The sequence below is a fragment of the Leguminivora glycinivorella genome, chromosome 14 (assembly GCF_023078275.1).
Source record: "Leguminivora glycinivorella isolate SPB_JAAS2020 chromosome 14, LegGlyc_1.1, whole genome shotgun sequence".
In the NCBI taxonomy this organism is placed as follows: Eukaryota; Metazoa; Arthropoda; class Insecta; order Lepidoptera; family Tortricidae; genus Leguminivora; species Leguminivora glycinivorella.
In genome coordinates, this window is record NC_062984.1 from 21,970,635 (window position 1) to 21,980,517 (window position 9,883).

The window sequence follows — 9,883 nt, forward strand, 5'->3', positions numbered from 1 at the left end:
GAAAGTCACATACAGGTAATACTTAGTATCCACGGCCTCTTGCATCTATCAAACTTCAAAATATTGTGTACATGGTTCCTATTAGCACACCTAGATAAGGAACGGCAGTCCCAGTCCAATATACACCAAGACTTAACTAGATATACTTATAGTGGTTATTTTTTTGTTTTTCATATTTTACATAGGTATTTATTATATTTCCTAATATGGCTTCCCAAGATACTTCTAAATTAGGCTCGGATCAGAACCGCTAATATAATTTAAATGCAATAAAATTGGTTGGCAAAATCAATATTTGCAAGTGTTAAAAATTGTAAATGGGGGAACATAGATATTAGAATAAAAGAGACATGTTTTCTTAGGTCCGAGTCGTATTTTCGTTCTCCAAAACCTGTTCCTGTTCTTCTTTTCTTTTCTTTAATTCTACAAAAAGATTTGGTTGACACATCTCTTGTATTTTAATATCTATGCCTAACAGGAACAGTTAACACAGAGGCATGACATAAACGGGTTATAGCAGCGGTGGACAAACTTTTCGTTGGGGGCTAAAGTCTGAATGAAATTTTAAGAGGGCTAGATTTACACGAAAAATGCATTTTTACTGCAGTGGATATATATATTACAGACTATGTATTTTGAAGGACCATTGGCGGGTCAGATAAAATCGTTTCGCGGTGTGATACTATACAGCACGACCACGGATGATTTTTTAAATTCTGATGCGGTACAAATTCACGAAAAAAAATGTACTTTTTTGTACTGACGTTTAAAAAAAATGTACTCTTATGATTTTGGAGTTTCGACATAGGGCCCGGGGTCGTGCTAGGTAGGTACTCCCTGGCACGACCACACTATATTTAATGAGATTTTAAATTTCTGTTGCAGTACAAATTCACGAAAAAAAATGTACTTTTTTGTACTTACCTTTTAAAAAAAATACCCTCATGGTTTCGGAGTTTTGACATGGGTTGTGGTCGTGCTAGATAGGTGGTACTTCCTGGCACGACCACACTATATTTAATGATTTTTTTAATTTCTGTAGTGGTACAAATTCACGAAAAAAAATAGTTATTTGTTATACAAGGGGGCAAAGTTGTATTTTAACGCCGAGTGTGGAATTGAAAAACGAGCAAGTGAAAGGATTCTATAGTTGAACCACGAGCGAAGCGAGTGGTTCGAGAATAGAATCCTGAACTTGCGAGTTTTTAACACACGAGAAGTAAAATACATTTGCACCCGAGTGTAACACAAAACTTTTCCCCTCAATATAGCGAGGAAACTACAACGCAAAAAATGCGTTTATCACTGCTTCCAGTAGTTTCACAGGTGGTAAATCATCTTTATTACTAGATTCAACTACTTTTATCAATTTTAAAGCAGTTAATTTGACTTTCTTCAAGGTCAAATTACTTTACTCACTAGTGGATAAAATGCGTTTTTATTCACTGGTATTAAAGGACAAAACACGTGTTTCCGAGCTAGTGAGGGGAAAAGTACTTTTCTGTACTTACCTTTTTATGAAAAGTACCCTCATGGTCTCGGAGTTTCGACATGGGTTGTAGTCGTGCTAGATAGGTACTCCCTGGCACGACCGCACTAAGTTTTTGAAGTAATTTACATAGTACAATTTCAAAACACTTGTTTAGTATTCATTTCACCATCAAATTAAACATAAATATAGTGTGGTCGTGCCAGGAAGTACCACCTATCTAGCACGACCACACCCCATGTCAAAACTCCGAAACCATGAGGGTATTTTTTTTTAAAAGGTAAGTACAAAAAAGTACATTTTTTTTCGTGAATTTGTACTGCAACAGAAATTTAAAATCTCATTAAATATAGTGTGGTCATGCCAGGGAGTACCTACCTAGCACGACCCCGGGCCCTATGTCGAAACTCCAAAATCATAAGGGTACATTTTTTTAAACGTCAGTACAAAAAAGTACATTTTTTTTCGTGAATTTGTACCGCATCAGAATTAATAAAATCATCCGTGGTCGTGCTGTATAGTATTACACGTTTCGCGGGCCAGACATAGCCCACGGGCCGTATTTTGTCCAACACTGCCCTATAGGTACCGTACTATTCGTATGTCGGGATATCCAAAATTATATAATTTGATGATTACCGATTTACCCAATTGTCAGTCTATTTTATTATACATATATTTTTTCCAGAATGCAATCAAGTTTGATAATATCAATGTGTTTTAAATGTCCAAGCATTAAAACTCAAGTCTACTTTCGGAAATGTTACCGTACGGCTAACTATCTTAATACAAGTCATAAATATTAAATATCACATAAGCTAACGTCAGTTCAGTCAAGGTTCACTACCTACTTAAACCAAACCAAGTGTATGTTTAATATATGTAACGTGATACTTAGATTTAATAAACATATGAATATGGCTCATTTTATTTTACACCAGACTTCAAATTTGAAGGTATTTGTGATGATTTCTACTCACTATCATGACTTTTGATGATATATCGTCACTACTTTGAAAAAAAAAAACTTTAATCTTCTTCTGTCAATGAAAAGAAAAATGTAATAAGTATGTATGCAATGCATATAGACTTACTGCGTTTTAACTTTGAGGAGCAGTGTGAGATACGAGATTTTTTCAAAGTAGTGACGATATGTAGATCTAACAAAATCATTTACCTACCCCAAAATGTCTATAGGTTTTTCGATATTATCAATTCTGTTACCGTTACGCCGTGGCTTGCGCGGACGACGGGCACGCGACGGCGATGCAATGCGACGCGACGCGACGAAATCAAACCTTCGATCTATATGGACTGCCTTAGATGGGCGACGTCGATGAGTTATTCTGTTTAATAATATGTGTTACCATATAAGTGTTTTGGTTGTATTACACTGTAAGCTTATATGTGAAATAAATGATATTGAATTGAATTGAATGAGCTATGGATAGACGATATGCGATGCGATGCGACGCGACGGCGGTGGTCGCGCGATCGTCACCGACGCAAGCCATAACGTTATACAGTCTTAATATAAATGGTACCAGAATAAATGTATTGGGACATTGAACCCTAGGGGGTTAAAATTAAAACATGCTTCAACTTAGTTTTAGGCCTATAAACGTATTGATTTGACAAAACGTCCGTACATAAAGACTGTATCGTTAAATATGGAGACAACTTTGAGTAGCCGTATTTATTTGCTATTATATTTTTTTTCTTATAACAAGACATGGGCTTAATAAGGCACATAATAAGGTACGCATTTTGTCATAGAAACTCGACGAAAAGCATGTGGTTTAGACAGCATTGACTTAATCCTCCCGAGTACCAATTATGATTTCGGACAAATGCTACTAGAAAATTCACAAAGTGCGTACAAGACGACACAATTGCGAAAAAAAATTGTACAGTGCGAACCTCAACGACACGTGATCCACAAAGCAGAATATCTAGACATAGTCTAGCCACTGTTATTTTAAAAAAATAAAGTTCATGATCTGTGTATGGCGGCCATTTAGAGAATGTGGCATGGCGCTTACGCTAACTCCGACTTTGATGTCGAATTTAACTATCATACACTGTTTATATCTATCTGGTTTAGGCACTGTTCAAACACTATGAATGTCTTTTAGACATTGGCCTATGCCTAATTTTTTTTATCTATTTCTCTCATCCTGCTTGTATCAAAAATTTACGGCAATCCGGAACGTTGCTCAAAAATGCGTTTTTTTTAAATTATATAAATTCACCGCATTTATTCTGCAAGTACCCAATTGAACAACCATGAAGAGGACTCTTAAAAAATATATTTTGGCAGCATATTAACCTTTGTTTGTCGAAATCGTACAAAGAGTCTTTGAGATATTTTCAAATTAAGCCAGATTAGGGGTTGTCCGAAATGTATTTGCTAGACCTTAATGAAAGTACCATAAAGTCCCTAAAATAAAAAAAATATCAGACCTTATATCAAATAGTACTTACCAATACCTTCAGATCATACTCTCGGACCATAATAATACAAAATTATGCACATGTCAACATTTAGACGAGGTTTGTGTTGTCCCTATAATTAACGATACAGTCCTTACAAGGTTTTATTAACAAAAACGTAATTCAAAGGACCCATGTCCATGATAAAATGGAGGTATAAGTAATTGGTTAACCCTTAAATGCATGAACTTGACAAAGATTTATTCAAATTTGAATTTTGACATGCTGTCAATAGAGTCAAAAATGCATGATGCATTAACATCACTATGCATTTAAGGGTTAAGGGCCACTTGCACCAACGAAAATTGATGGTTGACCCACCATTTTATATGGAATTTGACAGATGACGGCCCACTAACCCTGAATTAACTACCTAGTTGCTGCAAGTGGGCCTAAGATGTTGGCAGTATTTCGCAAGTTGCCGTTTTTTTTTGGGAATCTGGATTTTAGCTATAAGATCTAAATATCACGCACATATGCTTTAAACACTGTATGTTTATGTGCCATTTAGAATCAAAAGGTACCTACTTAGGCACTGGTCCCACCAAAACCAAGTAAACGATCAGTTATCGGTCATAGAAACGAACGAAAGATAGTCGCTTCCATGTAAATGGGCCATTTTTTTCAAGTCCACCCCACTTTTTTTTAGATTTGGAAATTTTTATGTGTTTTCCACTCAGAATCGCGAGCTCTTTCAATCATTATAGGAGAAAAAAAGTGTCCCAAGGTTTTTCATACCGTTACCACTTTTACATACATTTTGTATGGCGGTAACGGAATGGAAGGTTCGAAAAAATGTATCGAAATCTTGAGACATTTTTTTTTCTCCAATCAGGATCGAAAGAGCTCTCGATTCTGAGTATGAATCGCGTAAAAACTACCCATGTTACAAAAAAAGTGGGGTGGACAACTTTGAAAAAAAATGGCCCAAATAAGAGAGAGCGATGGATTTATTATATTCCCCCCCCCCCCCTTCACAAATCTAGCGTCTCGTGAGCGTAGCGTCGGGCAATTGTATGGAAAAAGATGCCGCGTCGACGTCGCGCCGCTACGCTCGCTTTTGTTCGTTTCTATAGCCTATAGCTCATAGCTTTTGGTGGAACCAGTGTCTTATTGTTACGTTGTCAATAAGGCGCTATCTCCATAATAGCTTTAATATGAAAGCGAGATCTTATGGACAACCGACAGTATGTTACCTTTCATTTAAAATGACACATATAAGGTAAGTAACTCACTACCTATGGACCTATAATACTACACAAATAAGTCGCATAACATAAATTTACAAGGATCAAGTGAAATGCAGAGACGAACATCGAGGTAGTTTAAATTTTGTTCGAATACTCAATAGCGTTGACAGGTAAAATATAATTGTCAGGGTTTAAATTATAGTTTACATTCGGTAATAAGGGTTATTCCTACTAGTTACCACCAAGTTTTTACCAGTGGTAACAATTTTGTCTCAAATTTTGCGATTGGTTCAACTGAGAAAAAGCACTACTTGTTTTTACGAAAATTACGAATTACTAGTTGGAATACCGAAATTAAAAACTATATCTAGTTCAAGTTGTCACAGCGGACCCCTGGCTCCCACGAAGAGGATAATGATGATTATCAGATGAAGTGGAAATGTTTCACGTCCACAGACGGTTTAGATAGAAATAAATAAATAATATTGGTAAAAAGTAGGTACAACTATTTCATACGTGAGCTAGTTAAAATGTTTAATTTCATTAAATTACTTTACTAAATCGTAAATATTTATATTTAGGTAAGATTTTTAGTCATATTGAACATAAAAGGGTGAATCAACTTTTTCTTGTCTGTTATTGCTATGGTTACGGTCCCCTGAGTCACGCTGGTTTTATGCAAAATTGTACAAATATGATTTTTTCTGGTGTTAACAAGCCCTTTCCTTAATTTGATACCTACAAACATGGACTACATGCATGCTTGCATAATTTCAGTAGCATAATTTTGCATAAAATTAGCGTGACTCAGGGGACCGTAACCATGGCAATAGCAGACAAGAAAAAGTTGATTCGCCCAAATATATTTTGGTTTAGTTTGCGAAGAAATCTCAGTAATCACATTGGTAACTACTTGTTGGTGACTAATGGGAATATCCCGAAATAACTAAGTACTAAACAACTAATCATACATTTCATCCATTTATATAAATAGGCTATAAGAAAATTAAAATCATAATTTAAATTTGCGACAAACGATACAAAGCATGTTAATTAATTAAAATAAAAGTATTATAATGAAAATAAAATAATTTTCTTGCCTTTGGCTCGGAACATAATATAATCATCTGCGTCGTTCTCAGTTAAAAGGTACCGCTTTGACAGTTTTTTAAAATTATGCTGCCAATGAGGAGGGAGTCTGAATGAGGATATCTCTGTCGGTGTTTTACAGGTTGCACTTCGACATTTTATCCCCACACCATATTTATGCTTTCCTTAAATTTTCCGCATCATTTATCCACGTGGATATCGTAGTTTGCATCTGTGGCCATGAGAAAGCCAATTTATAAAAAAAAATCTGTTACTCTCACACTGGCATACTTGCCAAAGCGTGACGGATGCTTTATCCAAATAGATAAGATAAAATTGGAAGCATGATACGGGCAGGACCGCCAGGAGGAGCCACTGTTAGCACTTGAGCCACTGGTCCCACAAAAACGAGTAAGTTATGAGCTGTCGGCTATAGGAAACAAAAGATAGTAGCTCCCGTGTAAATAAAAGAGAGAGCGAGAGATTTCCCTTGTTCCTTATAGATAACCAAGTTTGATAACTGGTTTTGTATGAGGAAAAATAATTCTTCTTAGCTAACTGGGTTGTGACATAGGATTTTTTTTTCTTCGTAGAAAACCATTGTTTTTTTGCAGTTTTCTACGAAGAATATTTTTTCTTCTTTGCTTACCCGGTTATGAAATGGGATTTTTTTTTCCTCATAGAAAACCATTATTTTTTGCAGTTTTCTTAACCGAGTAAGCTAAGAAAAAAAAATCTTTGTAAAAACCGCATACAATAATGGTTTTCTTTGAGGAAATAAAAAATGAGTAAGAAGAAAAGTTCTTCATAGAAAACTGCATACAATAATGGTTTTCTTGAGGAAAAAAATCCCATATCATAACCGAGTAAGCAAAAAAGAAAAATATTATTCGTAGAAAACTGCAAATAATAATAGTTATCCACGAAGAAAAAAAAATCCTATTTCATAACCCAGTTAGCTAAGAAGAATTATTTTTCCCATACTCAAAACCAGTTATCAAACTTGGTTATCTACGAGGAACAAGGAAGCGAGTTATAGTTCACCACTCGGCGACGAACTAACTCGCTAGCGCAATCACCGCGTCTCTTTTATTTCACGGGAGCGATTATCATTTGTTCGTTTCCCCGATAGCTTACCCGCTTTTGGTGGGGACGAGTGCCTAAAATGGTACCTTCTCAGCGAGAACAACGTATATTTCAACAACCTCTCTGTCTTTACATATTGACGAGAAGTTCTAAGGATACTTTAAGCTTAAAACTAACAAATTCGTGAACCGTTTCGCAGAAAACATCGAACGAGAAGATCATTTTCAAACATCTACCCACTAATATCACGAGAGGAGACATGACTTTTTAAAGACTTGCATTAATAACATTTGCCATCTATAAATGAAATAAATAAATATTATAGGACATTCTTACACAGATGTTTTAGGTAATAACGCATTTCATATATATTGGAGACGATTATTTATGCCTGTAGTGACGTTAATAATGCAGAATTTTTTTAATAAAATAGCGTCTATTTTAAATTCACCTTTTTAAACTCCGTTAAAAATGACACAATATGTTAGTTTACTTGATTTTTAAAGAAGTAAACAATACAGATGGTGTTAATTTTTTTGTCTACAGCACTAGTGCGAGAAGTGGTTCATTATATGCCAGGTCGAAACTTCGGAGGCTCATCTGTACTGAAAAACGTCGTACGATACACGTGCGAAAAGGAAATTCGTAACTCGTGTCGATTTAAAACACTCCCTTCGGTCGTGTTTTAATTTATCGCCACTCGTTTTGAACTTCCTTTTTTACGCACTTATATCGTAATGTACTATTTTCCTCTTACAGCAATTATCTATTTCATTTCTTGGTCTCGTTTCCAATTTGCTTATGTGCATATTTATTAAATTTGTTTTTCCCAGTGTTCGTAGTTAGCTACGTAGCAAGTAACGTGACGCATATTTATTTATTTTTACTTTAAATGCACGGATACGTAAATTTCGCTGTTAAAAAGTGACAGTTGGTCTGCCGAGGGTTCCTTTTTTGGCCACGGTGCGCGCTGCAATCGATTCGTGGTTCTCCCACCACCTACTTCGCACCCAGCCAACACAAATACTTATAGAAAACATCCATGAATCAGGAACAAATATCTGTGCTTTCACACAAATAAATGCCCTTACCGGGATTTAAACCTATTCGGCTTAGCAGGCAGGGTCACTGCCCTACTAAAGTTAGACTAAAGTTTTCTTTCCTTCTCTAACACGTGAGTAAGAGAGGGACACCAATAGTTGCCGGACACATAATTATTTTAGTGAAACGTAATGGCCCATTTAGGCCATATAAGTTACTTTCATCACACTGGCTCAGTAAGTGTGCAATTCCATGCAGACGTAACGGGAGTTATAGAAAAATCTTTCTCCCGAGGGAGTTATGAAATGTCAAGTACCATAGTTACCTTTGTTTCTATTTTTTTTTTGTTTTGTGGCAATCGCGATAAAACGTATTGAGTAACTCGGGGCGTAAAAATATTGCAAACTCGAGTCTTTAAACTCCGGTAAGCCGTCGCAACATGTCTCATTCTAATAATATAATGGCATATGTTATTAATACATGTCCGTTTATTAGATTACAGCACACCTAAAAGTATACTTTTGTATAATTATATTCAAAGCACATCTTAACTTCCGACGGACTTATACGTGGTGCTTGCACACGGCGCATGTCTTTGAAACATGACTTTCAGATTGGCAAAAAAAAGAGCAGAAATGGATTTTTTATATCATAACAACACTTACTGTCCTCATAAAATAGTTACCACATGCAAAACGGTTTACATAGACAGTGGCGCCCCCTGTTAGTTTCTATTCTTTTTGCCAGGCTGTACGGATCTTCATTTATTTGTGTGGACAATGGCAGAAGTTGTATGCGCCATGTGCAAGCACCATGTAATACTTCGTAAAGTATTAAGTATCCTTTGTAAAAAACTAACTTTGCAATTTTTTAGGAAACATTATTTTAATCGATGGAATCAGGCGTTACTTTGCGGAAATCCATGTTACTCGTAAACTAGAACTTTCCTTTGCTAACTTAACGTGCAATCAATCAGTTTGTTATAATTACTTGCGTATTTTTACATGCAATTAATTTTATCCCACCGCAAAAATAAAAATAAATACGAAATAAATATAACTAAAAAGGAGTTTAAAATTAACATTATTTTATTTGACTATTAAAAAAAATGCTGAACATGATAGCTAGATGCTTTTAAGTAACAATTTTTTAGTTACATAAATAATTTTCTTTTATTTTGCACGCCATTGTTTACTGAGCATTTCTTTTTTTTTTGCCACTTTTATGAAGTGTGATATTTTTGAAAAAAAAAATATGCTATTTCTACTCAGAATTACTAGCCTTTTCAATCCTAGTAGTTAAAAAATTTGTCCCATACGATTTTTTCTTATTTTGTTACCATTTTCCGTACATGTTGTATGGGGTAACAAAAGAGGAAAGTAAAAAAATGTATGGAAATTCTGGGACACTTTTTGTCTCCCAGTGAGATTGAAAGTACCCGTGATTCTGAGTACAATTGACCTAAAATTCCCTAAAACAATTTAAAAATAAATAT